The sequence below is a fragment of the Taudactylus pleione genome, unplaced genomic scaffold, assembly GCF_031769625.1.
Source record: "Taudactylus pleione unplaced genomic scaffold, aTauple2 ptg001293l, whole genome shotgun sequence".
NCBI lineage: Eukaryota > Metazoa > Chordata > Amphibia > Anura > Myobatrachidae > Taudactylus > Taudactylus pleione.
In genome coordinates this window covers 2,794,216-2,817,736 of record NW_028285693.1, presented here as the reverse complement: position 1 = coordinate 2,817,736, position 23,521 = coordinate 2,794,216, and positions in this window count along the sequence as shown.

Below are 23,521 nucleotides of genomic sequence, written 5' to 3'. Positions count from 1 at the left end.
TTGCCTTATGTGCTGCATAGGGGTTATCCTTATCACTTACTGTTACTAGGTCATTGCCTTATGTGCTGCATAGAGGTTATACTTATCACTTACTGATACTAGGTCATTGCCTTATGTGCTGCATAGGGGTTATCCTTATCACTTACTGTTACTAGGTTGTTGCCTTATGTGCTGCATAGAGGTTATCCTTATCACTTACTGTTACTAGGTCATTGTCTTATGTGCTGCATAGAGATTATCCTCATCATTTACTGTTACTAGGTCATAGCCTTATGTGCTGCATAGAGGTTATCCTTATCACTTACTGTTACTAGGTAATTGCCTTATGTGCTGCATAGAGATTATCCTTATCACATACTGTTACTACAGGTCATTGCCTTATGTGCTGCATAGAGGTTATCCTTATCACATACTGTTACTACAGGTCATTGCTTTATGTGCTGCATAGAGGTTATCCTTATCACTTACTGTTACTAGGTCATAGCCTTATGTGCTGCATAGAGATTATCCTTATCACTTACTGTTTCTAGGTCATTGTCTTATGTGCTGCATAGAGGTTATCCTTATCACTTACTGTTACTAGGTCATTGCCTTATGTGCTGCATAGAGATTATCCTTATCACTTACTGTTACTAGGTCATAGCCTTATGTGCTGCATAGAGATTATCCTTATCACTTACTGTTACTAGGTCATTGCCTTATGTGCTGCATAGAGATTATCCTTATCTTTTACTTTTACTAGGTCATTGTCTTATGTGCTGCATAGAGATTATCCTTATCACTTACTGTTACTAGGTCATTGCCTTATGTGCTGCATAGAGGTTATCCTTATCACTTACTGTTACTAGGTCATTGCCTTATGTGCTGCATAGAGATTATCCTTATCACTTACTGTTACTAGGTCATTGCCTTATGTGCTGTAAAGAGGTTATCCTTATCACTTACTGTTACTAGGTCATAGCCTTATGTGCTGCATAGAGATTATCCTTATCACTTACTGTTACTAGGTCATTGCCTTATGTGCTGCATAGAGGTTATCCTTATCACTTACTGTTACTAGGTCATAGCCTTATGTGCTGCATAGAGATTATCCTTATCACTTACTGTTTCTAGGTCATTGCCTTATGTGCTGCATAGAGATTATCCTTATTACACTGTTACTAGGTCATTGCCTTATGTGCTGTATAGAGGTTATCCTTATCACTTACTGTTACTAGGTCATTGCCTTATGTGCTGCATAGAGATTGTCCTTATCACTTACTGGTACTACAGGTCATTGCCTTGTGTGCTGCATAGAGATTATCCTTATCACTTACTGTTACAAGGTCATTGCCTTATGTGCTGCATAGGGGTTATCCTTATCATTTACTGTTACTAGGTCATTGCCTTATGTGCTGCATAGGGGTTATCCTTATCACTTACTGTTACTAGGTCATAGCCTTATGTGCTGCATAGAGGTTATACTTATCACTTAGTGATACTAGGTCATTGCCTTATGTGCTGCATAGGGGTTATCCTTATCACTTACTGTTACTAGGTCGTTGCCTTATGTGCTGCATAGAGGTTATCCTTATCACTTACTGTTACTAGGTCATTGCCTTAAGTGCTGCATAGAGATTATCCTTATCACTTACTGTTACTAGGTCATTGCCTTATGTGCTGCATAGAGGTTATCCTTATCAATAACTGAGCTAAGACCTCTATATGAGTACAGGGCTCTTGTGGATGAGCTGAGACCACTATATGAGTACAGGGCTCATGGGGCTGAGCTGAGACCTCTATATGAGTACTGGGCTCTTGGGGCTGGGCTGAGACCTCTATATGAGTACAGGGCTCTTGGGGCTGAGCTGAGATCAGCATATGAGTACAGGGCTCATGGGGCTGAGCTGAGACCTCTATATGAGTAACAGGGCTCTTGGGGCTGTGCTGAGACCTCTATATGAGTACAGGGCTCATGTGGATGAGCTGAGACCTCTATATGAGTACATGGTTATTGGGGCTGAGCTGAGACCTCTATATGAGTACAGGGCTCTTGTGGATGAGCTGAGACCTCTATATGAGTACAGGGCTCATGGGGCTGAGCTGAGACCTCTATATGAGTACAGGGTTCTTGGGGCTGAGCTGAGACCACTATATGAGTACATGGCTCTTGGGGCTGAGCTGAGACCTCTATATGAGTACAGGGCTCTTGTGGATGAGCTGAGACCACTATATGAGTACAGGGCTCATGGGGCTGAGCTGAGACCTCTATATGAGTACATGGCTCTTGGGGCTGAGCTGAGACCTCTATATGAGTACAGGGCTCTTGGGGCTGAGCTGAGATCAGCATATGAGTACAGGGCTCATGGGGCTGAGCTGAGACCTCTATATGAGTAACAGGGCTGTTGGGGCTGAGCTGAGACCTCTATATGAGTACAGGGCTCATGTGGATGAGCTGAGACCTCTATATGAGTACAGGGCTCATGGGGCTGAGCTGAGACCTCTATATGAGTACAGGGTTCTTGGGGCTGAGCTGAGACCTCTATATGAGTACAGGGCTCTTGTGGATGAGCTGAGACCTCTATATGAGTACAGGGCTCATGGGGCTGAGCTGAGACCTCTATATGAGTACAGGGTTCTTGGGGCTGAGCTGAGACCACTATATGAGTACATGGGTCATGGGGCTGAGCTGAGACCTCTATATAAATTCAGGGCCTCTGTGGCTGAACTGAGACCTCTATATGAGTACAGGGCTCTTGGGGCTGAGCTGAAACCTCAATATGAGTACATGGCTCTTGGGGCTGAGCTGAGACCTCTATATGAGTTCATGGCTCTTGAGGCTGAGCTGAGACAGCTATATGAGTACAAGGCTTTGGGGATGAGGTGAGACCAGTATACGAGTACAGGGCCCTTGGACTAAGCTGAGTCTCTTGGGGATGAGGTGAGATGAGTATATTAGTACAGGGCTCTTGGGGATGAGGTGAGACCAGTATATGAGTACAGGATCCTTGGGGATGGGGTGAGACCAGTATATTAGTACAGGGCCCTTGAGGCTGTGTTGAGACCAGTATAAGAGTGCAAGGCCCTTGGGGCTTAGCTGAGATGAGTATGAGTACAGGGACCTTTGGACTGAGCTTGTTGAAGCCAGACAGCGCTTACTGCACATACTTCATATTGTCACCTTTAGGGAGGATTCAAACCCTACCTAAGAGTGCCTCCATCTGTATTTCTGTGAATGCGTGTCACCATCTTGTCACTAGAGTGCCACAGTGGGTGCATGGTGTCCATTCAGTACTGGGAGGGGCTGGAGGAAGCCCAGAAACTGCTGGAGTGCAGGGCTCACACCTAGCATGATGAAAAATGGGAACATAACGCGCAGTCACACTCTCAAAATGTCACCCACCAGGGGGCATGGCCTCATTGACAAGGGCCATGTCCTCTTTCGAGAGCACCTTTGGTCCATGCAAGCAGTCCCAATTCGGGAATTAAAAATTTTAGGAGATATGCAGCAGGTAGTCGATGCCGTTAATTTTACGTTCTTAACACATAACAGTGTTATACGATGATGACGACTGAGTTGCCATCTATGGAACTTTGGCATAGAAGATTTGGTCACCTTGAATATGACAGTGGTCAAAAATGACTGAATGGGATGGTTACAGGAATATCAGTGAATGATACAGAGAAACCTGTATGCGAAAGCTTAATAACAGGAAGACAAAGCCATCAGCCATTTCCAATGTCAGCAAGCACCACTAGAATTAGTACATACTGATGTGTGTGGCCCAATGGAAGTCATACTTCATAACATTCATTGATGACTTCACAAGAATGACACACATATACTTCATTATGGGGAAGTCTGAAGTAGTGAATAAAATGGCAGAGACACATTAGAAAATCAAACAGGTCACAGAATAAAGACCTTAAGATCTGACAATGGTGGAGAATAGCTAAACAAATTATTCTTAAAGAAATATGGAGTTGAACATCAATTGAGCATTGCATATACTCCTGAACAAAACGGTGCGATCGATCGAGCGAGCAAACCGCTCACTAGTGGAGAGAGCAAGATGTATCCTGAGGGATGCAGGCCTAAAAAATGCCACAGATATCAGAACACTAAGATGGCATCTTTCATGGTGTCTTCCTAAATCTGCATTACAGGGGACAAGGAAGGAGGAGGTATACAGCATAAAGGAGCAACAGGATGAGGACCCTATTATGGCGCTCACCTAATTGTATAAGAACTGGTATGGGAACTGCGGTATATATATATATATATATATATATATATACTAGGGGTGAGCGGGTTCGGATTTCTGAAATCCGAACCCCCCCGAGCCCCCCCGATCCGAGTCCGATCCGAGTCAGGCTCGACTTTTTCCGCCTGACTCGGATCTGAAATCGAGGCAAAACGTCATCATCCCGCCTTCTGGGTCTCGCGGGTTTTGGATCCTATATAAGGTACCCGCGTCGGCGCCATTTTCTCACTCGGCTGTGGACAGTGAAGAGGGAGGGTGGGAGTTAGGGCTGTGTAGTGTAGTGTAGTGTAGTGCTGCTGTTGTCCACTACTTCAAAGTCCATAGGGGCTGGCTGTGTTGTGCTGTGCTGCTGTTGTTAATAGGGGCTGTGTCCACTACTTCAAAGTCCATAGGGGCTGGCTGGACTGTGTTGTGCAGTCAGTTCTCCATAGGGGCTGTGTCCACTCCAAAGTCCTGTGCAGTGTCCCAGTCCTAAAGGGGTGCTGTAGTGTTGTCCAGGGGGTGCTCTGTCCATCAGGGGTGCTCCCCCCAAGTGCTAAAAAAATAATATATTTTCTGTGTTTGTGAATTGTGTGCGCAGTAGCCGCACGTGCATCAACAAAGTAGTGCCAAGCGTGCGCCTGTGTCATAAGTAAAGGGCCGGCTGGCTTGACCGTTAAGGGTGCTGTAACCCCCGAAAGTACACTCCAGTCCAAACCCCAAAAAAAATTATTTTCTGTGTTTGGGAATTGTGTGCGCAGTAGCCGCATGTGCATCAACAAAGTAGTGCCAAGTGTGCGCCTGTGTCATAAGTAAAGGGGCGGCTGGCTTGACCGTTAAAGGGTGCTGTAACCCCCAAAGTACACTCCAGTCCAAACCAAAAAAAAAATAATTTTCTGTGTTTGTGAATTGTGTGCGCAGTAGCCGCACGTGCATCAACAAAGTAGTGCCAAGCGTGCGCCTGTGTCATAAGTAAAGGGCTGGCTGGCTTGACCGTTAAAGGGTGCTGTAACCCCCAAAGTACACTCCAGTCCAAACCAAAAAAAAAATTATTTTCTGTGTTTGTGAATTGTGTGCGCAGTAGCCGCACGTGCATCAACAAAGTAGTGCCAAGCGTGCGCCTGTGTCATAAGTAAAGGGCCGGCTGGCTTGACCGTTAAGGGTGCTGTAACCCCCGAAAGTACACTCCAGTCCAAACCAAAAAAGAAATTATTTTCTGTGTTTGGGAATTGTGTGCGCAGTAGCCGCACGTGCATCAACAAAGTAGTGCCAAGCGTGCGCCTGTGTCATAAGTAAAGGGCCGGCTGGCTTGACCGTTAAGGGTGCTGTAACCCCCGAAAGTACACTCCAGTCCAAACCAAAAAAGAAATTATTTTCTGTGTTTGGGAATTGTGTGCGCAGTAGCCGCACGTGCATCAACAAAGTAGTGCCAAGCGTGCGCCTGTGTCATAAGTAAAGGGCCGGCTGGCTTGACCATTAAAGGGTGCTGTAACCCCCAAAGTACACTCCAGTCCAAACCAAAAAAAAAATTATTTTCTGTGTTTGTCAATTGTGTGCGCAGTAGCCGCACGTGCATCAACAAAGTAGTGCCAAGCGTGCGCCTGTGTCATAAGTAAAGGGCCGGCTGGCTTGACCGTTAAGGGTGCTGTAACCCCCGAAAGTACACTCCAGTCCAAACCAAAAAAAAAATTATTTTCTGTGTTTGTGAATTGTGTGCACAGTAGCTGCACGTGCATCAACAAAGTAGTGCCATGCGTGTGCCTGTGTCATAAGTAAAGGGCCGGCTGGCTTGACCGTTAAGGGTGCTGTAACCCCCGAAAGTACACTCCAGTCCAAACCAAAAAAAAAATTATTTTCTGTGTTTAGCCGCACGTATATATCAAATTGATATAACATAAATGGAGGACCAAACTTTCTCCGATAAAAATAAAATAGAGAAAGATCAAGAACCACTTCCTCCTAGTGCTGAAGCTGCTGCCACTAGTCATGACATAGACGATAACATGCCATCAACGTCGTCTGCCAAGGCCGATGCCCAATGTCATAGTAGAGGGCACATACAATCCCAAATGGCAAAGTTCAGGAAAATGACCTTGAAAAAGACATTTAAATCAGCTGAAGAGAAACGTAAACTTGCCAATATGCCATTTACGACACGGAGTGGCAAGGAACGGCTAAGGTCGATCCCTAGTATGTTCATGACTAGTGGTTCAGCTTCACATGACGATGGAAGCCCTCCTCCCACTAAAAAAATCAAAAGAGTTAAGCTGGCAAAAGCACAGCGAAGAACTGTGCTTTCTAAGAAGATATCACAAATCCCCAAGGAGAGTCCAAGTGTGGTGGTGGTTGCGATGCCTGACCTTCCCAGCACTGGACGGGAAGAGGTGGCTCTTTCCACCATTTGCACGCCCCCTGCAAGTGCTGAAAGGAGCACCCACAGTCCACTTGCTGATATGCAAATTGAAGATGTCACTGTTGAAGTACAACAGGATGAGGATACTGGTGTAGCTGGCGCTGAGGAGGAAGTTGGCGAGGAGGATTCTGATGGTGATGTGGTTTGTTTAAATCAGGCTCCGGGGGAGACAGTTGTTGTCCGTGGGATGAAAAAGCCCATCACGGTCATGCCTGGGCAGAAGACCAAACATTCCACCTCTTTGGTCTGGCAATATTTCTATCCAAATCCGGACAACAACTGTCTTGCCATATGTACCATATGTAAAGGTGAAATAAGTAGGGGTAGGGACGTCAACCACCTAGGAACATCCTCCCTTATACGGCACCTGCAGCGCGTTCATAAAAAGTTACTGTCAAGTTCAGAAACTTTGGCTAAGACCGTAAGCAGTCCAGGGACACCTAAATCCCGTTGTCCTGTTGTATCCAAGCGCCTGCAAACCACACCGTCAACTCCCTCCTCGTCAATTTCCTCCTTAGTCAGGATCGGAAGTAGTCCTGCAGGCCATGTCACTGGCATGACTGACTCTCCTATCCGGGATTCCTCCGGAGGATCCTGCATTGCTACGCCTACTGCTGCCGCTGCTGCTGTTGCTGCTGCTGGGAGTCGTTCATCATCCCAGAGAGGAAGTAGGAACACCACTACTTTTACTAAACAATTGACCCTCCAACAGTCCTTAGCGAGGAGGATGAAGTACGACAGCAGTCATCCTGAAGCAAAACGTATAACTGAGGCCTTGACTGCTATGTTGGTGTTAGACGTGCGTCCGGTATCCGCCATTAGTGCAGTGGGATTTAGACAATTGATGGAGGTAGTGTGTCCTCGGTTAAAAATCCCGTCTAGATTCCACTTCACTAGGCAGGCGATACCGAGACTGTACAGAAACGTCAGAAAAAGTGTCCTCAGTGTCCTGAAAAATGCCGTAGTACACAATGTCCACTTAACCACGGATATGTGGACAAGTGGAACAGGGCAGGCTAAGGACTATATGACTGTGACAGCCCACTGGGTAGATGTATCACCTTACGCAGCAACAGCAGCAGCGTCACCAGTAGCAGCATCTCAGAAACGCCAGCTCATTACAAGGCAGGCTACGCTGTGTATCACCGGTTTCAGTAAGAGGCACACCGCCGACAACCTCTTAGAGAAACTGAGGGAAATCATCGCCCAGTGGCTTACCCCACTTAGACTCTCCTGGGGATTTGTGATATCTGACAACGCCACCAATATTGTGCGGGCATTACATCTGGGCAAATTCCAGCACGTCCCATGTTTTGCTCACACAATAAACTTGGTGGTGCAGAATTTTCTGAAAAGCGACAGGGGCGTGCAGGAGACGCTTTGGGTGGCCCGAAAAATTTCTGGCCACTTTCGCCATTCAGCGACTGCGTGCCGAAGACTGGAGCACCAGCAAACACTCTTGAACCTGCCCCGCCATCACCTGAAGCAAGAGGTTGTGACGCGGTGGAACTCAACCCTCTATATGCTTCAGAGGATGGAGGAGCAGCAAAAGGCCATACAAGCCTATAAATCCACCTATGACATAGGCAAAGGAGGGGGTATGCACCTGACTCAAGCGCAGTGGAGAATGATTTCCGTGTTGTGCAAGGTTCTCCAGCCCTTCAAACTTGCCACACGTGAAGTCAGTTCAGACACTGCCAGCTTGAGTCAGGTCATTCCCCTCATCAGGCTTTTGCAGAAGCAGCTGGAGAAAGTGAAGGAGGAGCTAAGACGGAGCGATTCCGCTCGGCATGTGGGACTTGTGGATGAAGCCCTTCATTCGCTTTGCCAGGATTCCAGGGTGGTCAATCTGTTGAAATCAGACCACTACATTTTGGCCACCGTGCTCGATCCTAGGTTTAAAGCCTATGTGGTGTCTCTCTTTCCGGCCGACACAAGCCTGCAGAGGTGCAAAGACCTGCTGGTGAACACACTGTCAGCTGAAGCGGAACGTGACACGTCAACGGCTCCTTCTTCATTTTCTCCCGCAACTGGGGCTGCCAGGAAAAAACTTAGGTATCCTAAGCAACCCGCTGGCGGTGATGCAGGGCAGGCAGGACCAAGTTTGGACATCTGGTCCGGACTGAAGGACCTGGCAACAATTTCTGACATGTCTACTGTCACTGCATATGATACTGTCACCATTGACAGAATGGTGGAGGATTACATCGGTGACAGCATCCAAGTAGGCATGTCAGACAGTCCATACCTGTACTGGGAGGAAAAAGAGGATATTTGGAGGCCCCTGTACAAACTGGCTCTATTTTACCTGAGTTGCCCCCCCTCCAGTGTGTACTCCGAAAGAGTGTTTAGTGCAGCCGGGAACCTTGTCAGCGAAAGGCGTAGGAGGTTGCTTCCACAGAATGTGGAGAAGATGATGTTCATCAAAATGAATTATCAGCTCTTCCAGGGAGACCAGCCTCCAGAAGGTACAGAGGGACCTGTGGTGGTGGATTCAAGTGGGGACGAGTTAATACTTTGTGAGGATGAGGATGTACACACTGAAGAGGGTGAGGAATCGGTGGATGAGGAGGATGAGGATGACATCTTGCCTCCGTAGAGCCAGTTTGTGCAGGGACACATTAATTGCCAGCTTGTTTTGTGGGGGCCCAAATGAACCAATCATTTCAGCCACAGTTGTGTGGCAGACCCTGGCGCTGAAATGATTGATTTGTTAAAGTGTGCATGTCCTGTTTATACAACGTAAGGGTGGGTGGGAGGGCCCAAGGACAATTCCATCTTGCACCTCTTTTTTTTCTTTGCATTATGTACAGTTTGGGGACTAGTTTTTCTAACTGCCATCCTGTCTGCCACTGCAGTGTCACTCCTAGATGGGTCACGTGTTTGTGCCGCCCACTCGTGTCGCTTAGCATAGTCATCCAGCTACCTCGGTGCAACCTTTTGGACATAAAAACACTATTGTGAGGTGTGAGGTGTTCAGAATAGACTGGAAATGAGTGGAAATTAAGGTTATTGAGGTTAATAATAGCATAGGAGCAGAAAAACCCACAAATTCTGTGATTTTAGCTGTTTTTATGCTTTTTTTCAAAAAAATACAGATCCAAAACACAAAACCCAGAACCTAAAACACGGAAGGGTGGTTTTGGCAAAACCAATCCAGATCCAAAACCAAAACACAAAACACGAAAAGTGGCCGGTGCACACCCCTAATATATACATATATATATATATGAAAATACTATTTATTTATAACTGATACCGATGAGATGAATAAAAAGTGTAGATAAATAAAAGTTAAAGTAAAAATGACACAATAATTAAATTTGTCAAAAACAGCTAAGATATTATAAGGACTTAAAATTAATTAAGACCTTGTAAAAAAAAAATAATTATATATCAAAAAATTCCATATCAAGAACCATCTGAATCAATTAAGACATTGTAAAAATACATAAATAATTTATAACATGAAAAATAAGAATCAAGCCTTTGTTAAAATGTATAAAAATAGTACATTTCATCAATGATATGAATCAATAGCATTGTTCGCAGCAGCTGTGACAGGTACAAACTTCTCCTCTTAAAACGGGTGTTTGTTCCTGTGAAAAAGGAAAAAAAATCTAGTTTTAGGCGCTGGAAAGGATCAGAATTAAATATAAAGATCAAATAATAATGTGTGAGTCAAAAACATTTAAAAATTCTCTCAGCTTATCAATTAACCGATGAACTGGCACCTGAGCAGCAGTTAGAACAATGGTTGCAAACCAATACATATACAGGTTGAGTCTCCCATAACCGTATATTCTAGAAACCGGAATATTTCGGGGTAGCCGTGACGTGATGACGTGACCCCACATCATGACGTTACTAGTGTCCATGGCCAATGACTAGAAGGTGGGTGTGGCTTCAGAGGCATTCTCTCACCAGAAAAATATGATTCTTCTTCTCCTCCACATGCCGGATCTCCCCCACGGCACACTCCAGACACGTCACTCACCGGACCCCCGCGACATCCGACGGATATCCTCGCAGCACACGCCAGACCTCCGGTGACACCCGAAGCACCCGCCGGACCCAATGCACTTGTCAGAAATTCCAGTGGCAACCGCCGGACCACCAGCAGCCTCCTGTTAAACCAGCAGCAAACGCTGGACCCCCTTTGCGCGGCACTCGCCAGAAATCCCTCTGACACCCGCCAGATCCCCTGCAGCATACATCCAGCATCCTTTTACACCTGCAACACAGGCTGGACCCACTGCGGCACCCACCGCACCCCCCCCCCCGCGACTCCCGCTGGGCCTCCCGTGACACTCCCAGACTCCCACAGCACTCATCCAACCCCGGCCTCAGGTATTCTGAAAATCAAGAAAACCCAATATCCGAAATGCTCCTGGACCTGAGCATTTCGGATATGGGAGACTCAACCTGTACAAGGAAAAAAGAAAACAATAACCGCGCTCTATTGTGTTAAAAAACAGCAGCAACGTGTAACAATAATTATAGAAAATTTAATGTAAATATAAACAAACAGTGGGAATAAGGTGGATCCTGGCAATTAACGGCTTTCTCTTGGGGATTGCCACAATACAGTTTAGTGATTAATTAAATTTTTTTTACAATACTATTTACTAACAACATCAAATAACCTATTCAGCCGTACGCGGCTCATAGGTAAACGCAGGGGGGGTTTCCGTCTGCCTAGAAACCCCCCTCCCCAGCACACACCATGACCACGATAGAAAGAGCAATACAATACAATGTTACTAGTGCTGCATGTTCTTCTCAGTATCACAAAAGAAATGATTTGCACCACCTGTGGATCTTTTAATGTGTCAGCCAGTAATAAATACACCTGTGCACCAACTAGGAGATCTGGAAAACATGAACTGTTAGGGGTGCACTGCTATAGACCATCTATAGGGTTAATTATTAATACTATATAATAATAGACTATCCAGTACATAATGAGACCGATATGTACATATATGTCCAGTGCAGTGCTGAGTTCTTCTGCTGCTCCCCCAGACTCCCGGACTTGCTCTAATGCTCAGGAATGATGCCCACATCTAACATAAATACATTCTGCTCAGAGAGGATGGTCCTACTGCTGCATCTAATGGCTCACTGTGATCACTGGTCCTGTATATAGAATTATGACACACAATACACTATGTATGACACATATAATGGGTTACTGTGATCACTGGTCCTGTATATGCTGGAATTATGACACACAATACACTATGTATGACACATATAATAGGTTACTGTGATCACTGGTCCTGTATATGCTGGAATTATGACACACAATACACTATGTATGACACATATAATGGGTTACTGTGATCACTGGTCCTGTATATGCTGGAATTATGACACACAATACACTATGTATGACACATATAATGGGTTACTGTGATCGCTGGTCCTGTATATGCTGGAATTATGACACACAATACACTATGTATGACACATATAATGGGTTACTGTGATCACTGGTCCTGTATATGCTGGAATTATGACACACAATACACTATGTATGACACATATAATGGGTTACTGTGATCACTGGTCCTGTATATGCTGGAATTATGACACACAATACACTATGTATGACACATATAATGGGTTACTGTGATCACTGGTCCTGTATATGCTGGAATTATGACACACAATACACTATGTATGACACATATAATGGGTTACTGTGATCACTGGTCCTGTATATGCTGGAATTATGACACACAATACACTATGTATGACACATATAATGGGTTACTGTGATCACTGGTCCTGTATATGCTGGAATTATGACACACAATACACTATGTATGACACATATAATGGGTTACTGTGATCACTGGTCCTGTATATGCTGGAATTATGACACACAATACACTATGTATGACACATATAATGGGTTACTGTGATCACTGGTCCTGTATATGCTGGAATTATGACACACAATACACTATGTATGACACATATAATGGGTTACTGTGATCACTGGTCCTGTATATGCTGGAATTATGACACGCAATACACTATGTATGACACATATAATGGGTTACTGTGATCACTGGTCCTGTATATGCTGTAATTATGACACGCAATACACTATGTATGACACATATAATGGGTTACTGTGATCACTGGTCCAGTATATGCTGGAATTATAACACACAATACACTATGTATGACACATATAATAGGTTACTGTGATCACTGGTCCTGTATATGCTGGAATTATGACACAAAATACACTATGTATGACACATATAATGGGTTACTGTGATCACTGGTCCTGTATATGCTGGGATTATGACACACAATACACTATGTATGACACATATAATGGGTTACTGTGATCGCTGGTCCTGTATATGCTGGAATTATGACACACAATACACTATGTATGACACATATAATGGGTTACTGTGATCACTGGTCCTGTATATGCTGGAATTATGACACACAATACACTATGTATGACACATATAATGGGTTACTGTGATCACTGGTCCTGTATATGCTGGAATTATGACACACAATACACTATGTATGACACATATAATGGCTTACTGTGATCACTGGTCCTGTATATGCTGGAATTATGACACACAATACACTATGTATGACACATATAATGGGTTACTGTGATCACTGGTCCTGTATATGCTGGAATTATGACACACAATACACTATGTATGACACATATAATGGCTTACTGTGATCACTGGTCCTGTATATGCTGGAATTATGACACACAATACACTATGTATGACACATATAATGGGTTACTGTGATCACTGGTCCTGTATATGCTGGAATTATGACACACAATACACTATGTATGACACATATAATGGGTTACTGTGATCACTGGTCCTGTATATGCTGGAATTATGACACACAATACACTATGTATGACGCATATAATGGGTTACTGTGATCACTGGTCCTGTATATGCTGAATATATGACACACAATACACTATGTATGACACATATAATGGTTACTGTGATCACTGGTCCTGTATATGCTGGATATCTGACACACAATACACTATGTATGACACATATAATGGTTACTGTGATCACTGGTCCTGTATATGCTGGAATTATGACACACAATACACTATGTATGACACATATAATGGTTACTGTGATCACTGGTCCTGTATATGCTGGAATTATGACACACAATACACTATGTATGACACATATAATGGGTTACTGTGATCACTGGTCCTGTATATGCTGGAATTATGACACAATACACTATGTATGACACATATAAGGGGTTACTGTGATCACTGGTCCTGTATATGCTGGAATTATGACACACAATACACTATGTATGACACATATAATGGGTTACTGTGATCACTGGTCCTGTATATGCTGGAATTATGACACACAATACACTATGTATGACACATATAATGGGTTACTGTGATCACTGGTCCTGTATATGCTGGAATTATGACACACAATACACTATGTATGACGCATATAATGGGTTACTGTGATCACTGGTCCTGTATATGCTGGATATATGACACACAATACACTATGTATGACACATATAATGGTTACTGTGATCGCTGGTCCTGTATATGCTGGAATTATGACACACAATACACTATGTATGACACATATAATGGTTACTGTGATCACTGGTCCTGTATATGCTGGAATTATGACACACAATACACTATGTATGACACATATAATGGTTACTGTGATCACTGGTCCTGTATATGCTGGAATTATGACACACAATACACTATGTATGACACATATAATGGGTTACTGTGATCACTGGTCCTGTATATGCTGGAATTATGACACAATACACTATGTATGACACATATAAGGGGTTACTGTGATCACTGGTCCTGTATATGCTGGAATTATGACACACAATACACTATGTATGACACATATAATGGGTTACTGTGATCACTGGTCCTGTATATGCTGGAATTATGACACACAATACACTATGTATGACACATATAATGGGTTACTGTGATCACTGGTCCTGTATATGCTGGAATCATGACACACAATACACTATGTATGACGCATATAATGGGTTACTGTGATCACTGGTCCTGTATATGCTGGATATATGACACACAATACACTATGTATGACACATATACTGGGTTACTGTGATCACTGGTCCTATATATGCTGGATATATGACACACAATACACTATGTATGACACATATAATGGGTTACTGTGATCACTGGTCCTGTATATGCTGGATATATGACACACAATACACTATGTATGACACATATACTGGGTTACTGTGATCACTGGTCCTATATATGCTGGATATATGACACACAATACACTATGTATGACACATATAATGGTTACTGTGATCACTGGTCCTGTATATGCTGGATATATGACACACAATACACTATGTATGACACATATACTGGGTTACTGTGATCACTGGTCCTATATATGCTGGATATATGACACACAATACACTATGTATGACACATATAATGGTTACTGTGATCACTGGTCCTGTATATGCTGGATATATGACACACAATACACTATGTATGACACATATAATGGTTACTGTGATCGCTGGTCCTGTATATGCTGGAATTATGACACACAATACACTATGTATGACACATATAATGGGTTACTGTGATCGCTGGTCCTGTATATGCTGGAATTATGACACACAATACACTATGTATGACACATATAATGGTTACTGTGATCACTGGTCCTGTATATGCTGGAATTATGACACACAATACACTATGTATGACACATATAATGGGTTACTGTGATCACTGGTCCTGTATATGCTGGAATTATGACACAATACACGATGTATGACACATATAAGGGGTTACTGTGATCGCTGGTCCAGTATATGCTGGAATTATGACACTCAATACACTATGTATGACACATATAATGGGTTACAGTGATCACTGCTCCTATATATGCTGGATATATGACACACAATACACTATGTATGACACATATAATGGTTACTGTGATCGCTGGTCCTGTATATGCTGGAATTATGATACACAATACACTATGTATGACACATATAATGGCTTACTGTGATCGCTGGTCCAGTATATGCTGGAATTATGACACACAATACACTATGTATGACACATATAATGGGTTACTGTGATCACTGGTCCTGTATATGCTGGAATTATGACACACAATACACTATGTATGACACATATAATGGGTTACTGTGATCGCTGGTCCTGTATATGCTGGACTTATGACACACAATACACTATGTATGACACATATAATGGGTTACTGTGATCGCTGGTCCTGTATATGCTGGAATTATGACACACAATACACTATGTATGACACATATAATGGTTACTGTGATCACTGGTCCTGTATATGCTGGAATTATGACACACAATACACTATGACACATATAATGGGTTACTTTGATCGCTGGTCCTGTATATGCTGGAATTATGACACACAATACACTATGTATGACACATATAATGGGTTACTGTGATCACTGGTCCTGTATATGCGGGAATTATGACACACTATACACTATGTATGACACATATAATGGGTTACTGTGATCGCTGGTCCTGTATATGCTGGAATTATGACACACAATACACTATGTATGACACATATAATGGGTTACTGTGATCACTGGTCCTGTATATGCTGGAATTAAGACACACAATACACTATGTATGACACATATAATGGGTTACTGTGATCGCTGGTCCTGTATATGCTGGAATTATGACACACAATACACTATGTATGACACATATAATGGGTTACTGTGATCGCTGGTCCTGTATATGCTGGAATTATGACACACAATACACTATGTATGACACATATAATGGGTTACTGTGATTGCATGTCCTGTATATGCTGGGATTATGACACACACTACACTATGTATGACACATATAATGGGTTACTGTGATTGCTGGTCCTGTATATGCTGGAATTATGACACACAATACACTATGTATGACACATATAATGGGTTACTGTGATCACTGGTCCTGTATATGCTGGGATTATGGCACACAATACACTATGTAGGACACATATAATGGGTTACTGTGATCGCTGGTCCTGTATATGCTGGAATTATGACACACAATACACTATGTATGACACATATAATGGGTTACTGTGATCACTGGTCCTGTATATGCTGGGATTATGACACACAATACACTATGTATGACACATATAATGGGTTACTGTGATCGCTGGTCCTGTATATGCTGGGATAATGACACACAATACACTATGTAAGACACATATAATGGGTTACTGTGATTGCTGGACCTGTATATGCTGGAATTATGACACACAATACACTATGTATGACACATATAATGGGTTACTGTGATTGATGGTCCTGTATATATGGAATAATGACACACAATACACTATGTATAACACATATAATGGGTTACAGTGATCGCTGGTCCTGTATATGCTGGAATTATGACACACAATACACTATGTATGACACATATAATGGGTTACTGTGATCGCTGGTCCTGTATATGCTGGAATTATGACACAATACACTATGTATGACACATATAAGGGGTTACTGTGATCGCTGGTCCAGTATATGCTGGAATTATGACACTCAATACACTATGTATGACACATATAATGGGTTACAGTGATCACTGCTCCTATATATGCTGGATATATGACACACAATACACTATGTATGACACATATAATGGTTACTGTGATCGCTGGTCCTGTATATGCTGGAATTATGATACACAATACACTATGTATGACACATATAATGGGTTACTGTGATCACTGGTCCTGTATATGCTGGAATTATGACACACAATACACTATGTATGACACATATAATGGGTTACTGTGATCACTGGTCCTGTATATGCTGGAATTATGACACACAATACACTATGTATGACACATATAATGGGTTACTGTGATCGCTGTTCCTGTATATGCTGGAATTATGACACACAATACACTATGTATGACACATATAATGGGTTACTGTGATCGCTGGTCCTGTATATGCTGGAATTATGACACACAATACACTATGTATGACACATATAATGGGTTACTGTGATTGCTGGTCCTGTATATGCTGGAATTAAGACACACAATACACTATGTATGACACATATAATGGGTTACTGTGATCGCTGGTCCTGTATATGCTGGGATTATGACACACACTACACTATGTATGAAACATATAATGGGTTACTGTGATCACTGGTCCTGTATATGCTGGGATTATGACACACACTACACTATGTATGAAACATATAATGGGTTACTGTGATCACTGGTCCTGTATATGCTGGGATTATGACACACAATACACTATGTATGACACATATAATGGGTTACTGTGATCGCTGGACCTGTATATGCTGGAATTATGACACACAATACACTATGTATGACACATATAATGGGTTACTGAGATCGCAGGTCCTGTATATGCTGGAATTATGACACACAATACACTATGTATGACACATATAATGGGTTACTGAGATCGCTGGTCCTGTATATGCTGGAATTATGACACACAATACACTATGTATGACACATATAATGGTTACTGTGATCGCTGGTCCTGTATATGCTGGAATTATGATACACAATACACTATGTATGACACATATAATGGTTACTGTGATCGCTGGTCCAGTATATGCTGGAATTATGACACACAATACACTATGTATGACACATATAATGGGTTACTGTGATCGCTGGTCCTGTATATGCTGGAATTATGACACACAATACACTATGTATGACACATATAATGGGTTACTGAGATCGCTGGTCCTGTATATGCTGGAATTATGACACACACTGCACTATGTATGACACATATAATGGGTTACTGTGATCACTGGTCCTCTATATGCTGGAATTATGACACACAATACACTATGTATGACACATATAATGGTTTACTGTGATCACTGGTCCAGTATATGCTGGAATTATGACACACAATACACTATGTATGACACATATAATGGGTTACTGTGATCACTGGTCCTGTATATGCTGGAATTATGACACACAATACACTATGTATGACACATATAATGGGTTACTGTGATCGCTGGTCCTGTATATGCTGGAATTATGACACACAATACACTATGTATGACACATATAATGGGTTACTGTGGTCACTGGTCCTGTATATGATGGATATATGACACACAATACACTATGTATGACACATATAATGGGTTACTGTGATCACTGGTCCTGTATATGCTGGAATTATGACACACAATACACTATGTATGACACATATAATGGCTTACTGTGATCACTGGTCCTGTATATGCTGGAATTATTACACACAATATACTATGTAGGACACATATAATGGGTTACTGTGATCACTGGTCCTGTATATGCTGGAATTATGACACACAATACACTATGTATGACACATATAATGGGTTACTGTGATCGCTGGTCCTGTATATGCTGGAATTATGACACACAATACACTATGTATGACACATATAATAGGTTACTGTGATCGCTGGTCCTGTATATGCTGGATATATGACACACAATACACTATGTATGACACATATAAAGGGTTACTGTGATCACTGGTCCTGTATATGCTGGAATTATGACACACAATACACTATGTATGACACATATAATGGTTTACTGTGATCACTGGTCCAGTATATGCTGGAATTATGACACACAATACACTATGTATGACACATATAATGGCTTACTGTGATCGCTGGTCCTGTATATGCTGGAATTATGACACACAATACACTATGTATGACACATATAATGGGTTACTGTGATCACTGGTCCTGTATATGCTGGAATTATGACACACAATACACTATGTATGACACATATAATGGCTTACTGTGATCACTGGTCCTGAATATGCTGGAATTATTACACACAATACACTATGTAGGACACATATAATGGGTTACTGTGATCGCTGGTCCTGTATATGATGGAATTATGACACACACAATACACTATATATGACACATATAATGGGTTACTGTGATCGTTGGTCCTGTATATGCTGCTTTATGTCACACAATACACTATGTATGACACATATAATGGGTTACTGTGAGCACTGGTCCTGTATATGGAGGAATTATGACACACAATACACGATGTATGACACATATAATGGGTTACTGTGATCGCTGGTCCTGTATATGCTGGAATTATGACACACAATACACTATGTATGACACATATAATGGGTTACTGAGATCGCTGGTCCTGTATATGATGGAATTATGACACACACAATACACTATATATGACACATATAATGGGTTACTGTGATCGTTGGTCCTGTATATGCTGCTTTATGTCACACAATACACTATGTATGACACATATAATGGGTTACTGTGAGCACTGGTCCTGTATATGGAGGAATTATGACACACAATACACTATGTATGACACATATAATGGGTTACTGTGATCGCTGGTCCTGTATATGCTGGAATTATGACACACAATACACTATGTATGACACATATAATGGGTTACTGAGATCACTGGTCCTGTATATGATGGAATTATGACACACAATACACTATGTAGGACACATATAATGGGTTACTGTGATCGCTGGTCCTGTATATGATGGAATTATGACACACACAATACACTATATATGACACATATAATGGGTTACTGTGATCGTTGGTCCTGTATATGCTGCTTTATGTCACACAATACACTATGTATGACACATAAAATGGGTTACTGTGAGCACTGGTCCTGTATATGGAGGAATTATGACACACAATACACTATGTATGACACATATAATGGGTTACTGTGATCGCTGGTCCTGTATATGCTGGAATTATGACACACAATACACTATGTATGACACATATAATGGGTTACTGAGATCGCTGGTCCTGTATATGCTGGAATTATTACACACAATACACTATGTATGACTCATATAATGGGTTACTGAGATCGCTGGTCCTGTATATGCTGGAATTATGACACACAATACACTATGCATGACACATATAATGGGTTACTGTGATCACTGGTCCTGTATATGCTGGAATTATGACACACAATACACTATGTATGACACATCTAATGGTTACTGTGATCGCTGGTCCTATATATGCTGGAATTATGATACACAATACACTATGTATGACACATATAATGGGTTACTGTGATTGCTGGTCCTGTATATGCTGGAATAATGACACACAATACACTATGTATGACACATATAATGGGTTACTGTGATCGCTGGTCCAGTATATGCTGGAATTATGACACACAATACACTATGTATGACACATATAATGGGTTACTGTGATCACTGGTCCTCTATATGCTGGAATTATGACATACAATACACTATGTATGACACATATAATGGTTTACTGTGATCACTGGTCCAGTATATGCTGGAATTATGACACACAATACACTATGTATGACACATATAATGGGTTACTGTGATCGCTGGTCCTGTATATGCTGGAATTATGACACACAATACACTATGTATGACACATATAATGGGTTACTGTGATCGCTGGTCCTGTATATGCTGGAATTATGACACACAATACACTATATATGACATATATAATGGGTTACTGTGATGGCTGGTCCTGTATATGCTGGAATTATGACACACAATACACTATGTATGACACATATAATAGGTTACTGTGATCGCTGGTCCAGTATATGCTGGAATTATGACACACAATACACTATGTATGACACATATAAAGGGTTACTGTGATCACTGGTCCTGTATATGCTGGAATTATGACACACAATACACTATGTATGACACATATAATGGGTTACGGTGATCGCTGGACCTGTATATGCTGGAATTATGACACACAATACACTATGTATGACACATATAATGGGTTACTGTGATCACTGGACCTGTATATGCTGGAATTATGACACACAATACACTATGTATGACACATATAATGGGTTACTGTGATCGCTGGTCCTGTATATGCTGGAATTATGACACACAATACACTATGTATGACTGATATAATGGGTTACTGTGATCACTGGTCCTGTATATGATGGGATTATGACACACAATACACTATGTAGGACACATATAATGGGTTACTGTGATCACTGGTCCTGTATATGCTGGGATTATGACACACAATACACTATGTATGACACATATAATGGGTTACTGTGATCGCTGGTCCTGTATATGCTGGGATAATGACACACAATACACTATGTATGACACATATAATGGGTTACTGTGATCGCTGGTCCTGTATATGCTGGAATTATGACACACAATACACTATGTATGACACATATAATGGGTTACTGTGATTGCTGGTCCTGTATATGCTGGAATTATGACACACAATACACTATGTATGACACATATATCGGATTACTGTGATCACTGGTCCTGTATATGCTGGAATTATGACACACAATACACTATGTATGACACATAAAATGGGTTTCTGTGATCACTGGTCCTGTATATGCTGGAATTATGACACACAATACACTATGTGTGACACATATAATGGGTTACTGTGATTGCTGGTCCTGTATATAGAATTATGACACACAATACACTATGTATGACACATATAATGGGTTACTGTGATCACTGGTCCTGTATATGCTGGAATTATGACACACAATACACTATGTATGACACATATAATGGGTTAGTATGATCACTGGTCCTGTATATGCTGGATATATGACACACAATACACTATGTATGACACATATAATGGTTACTGTGATCACTGGTCCTGTATATGCTGGAATTATGACACACAATACACTATGTATGACACATATAATAGGTTACTGTGATCACTGGTCCTGTGTATGCTGGAATTATGACACACAATACACTATGTATGACACATATAATGGGTTACTGAGATCGCTGGTCCTGTATATGCTGGAATTATGACACACACTGCACTATGTATGACACATATAATGGGTTACTGTGATCACTGGTCCTCTATATGCTGGAATTATGACACACAATACACTATGTATGACACATATAATGGTTTACTGTGATCACTGGTCCAGTATATGCTGGAATTATGACACACAATACACTATGTATGACACATATAATGGGTTACTGTGATCACTGGTCCTGTATATGCTGGAATTATGACACACAATACACTATGTATGACACATATAATGGGTTACTGTGATCGCTGGTCCTGTATATGCTGGAATTATGACACACAATACACTATGTATGACACATATAATGGGTTACTGTGGTCACTGGTCCTGTATATGATGGATATATGACACACAATACACTATGTATGACACATATAATGGGTTACTGTGATCACTGGTCCTGTATATGCTGGAATTATGACACACAATACACTATGTATGACACATATAATGGCTTACTGTGATCACTGGTCCTGTATATGCTGGAATTATTACACACAATATACTATGTAGGACACATATAATGGGTTACTGTGATCACTGGTCCTGTATATGCTGGAATTATGACACACAATACACTATGTATGACACATATAATGGGTTACTGTGATCGCTGGTCCTGTATATGCTGGAATTATGACACACAATACACTATGTATGACACATATAATAGGTTACTGTGATCGCTGGTCCTGTATATGCTGGATATATGACACACAATACACTATGTATGACACATATAAAGGGTTACTGTGATCACTGGTCCTGTATATGCTGGAATTATGACACAC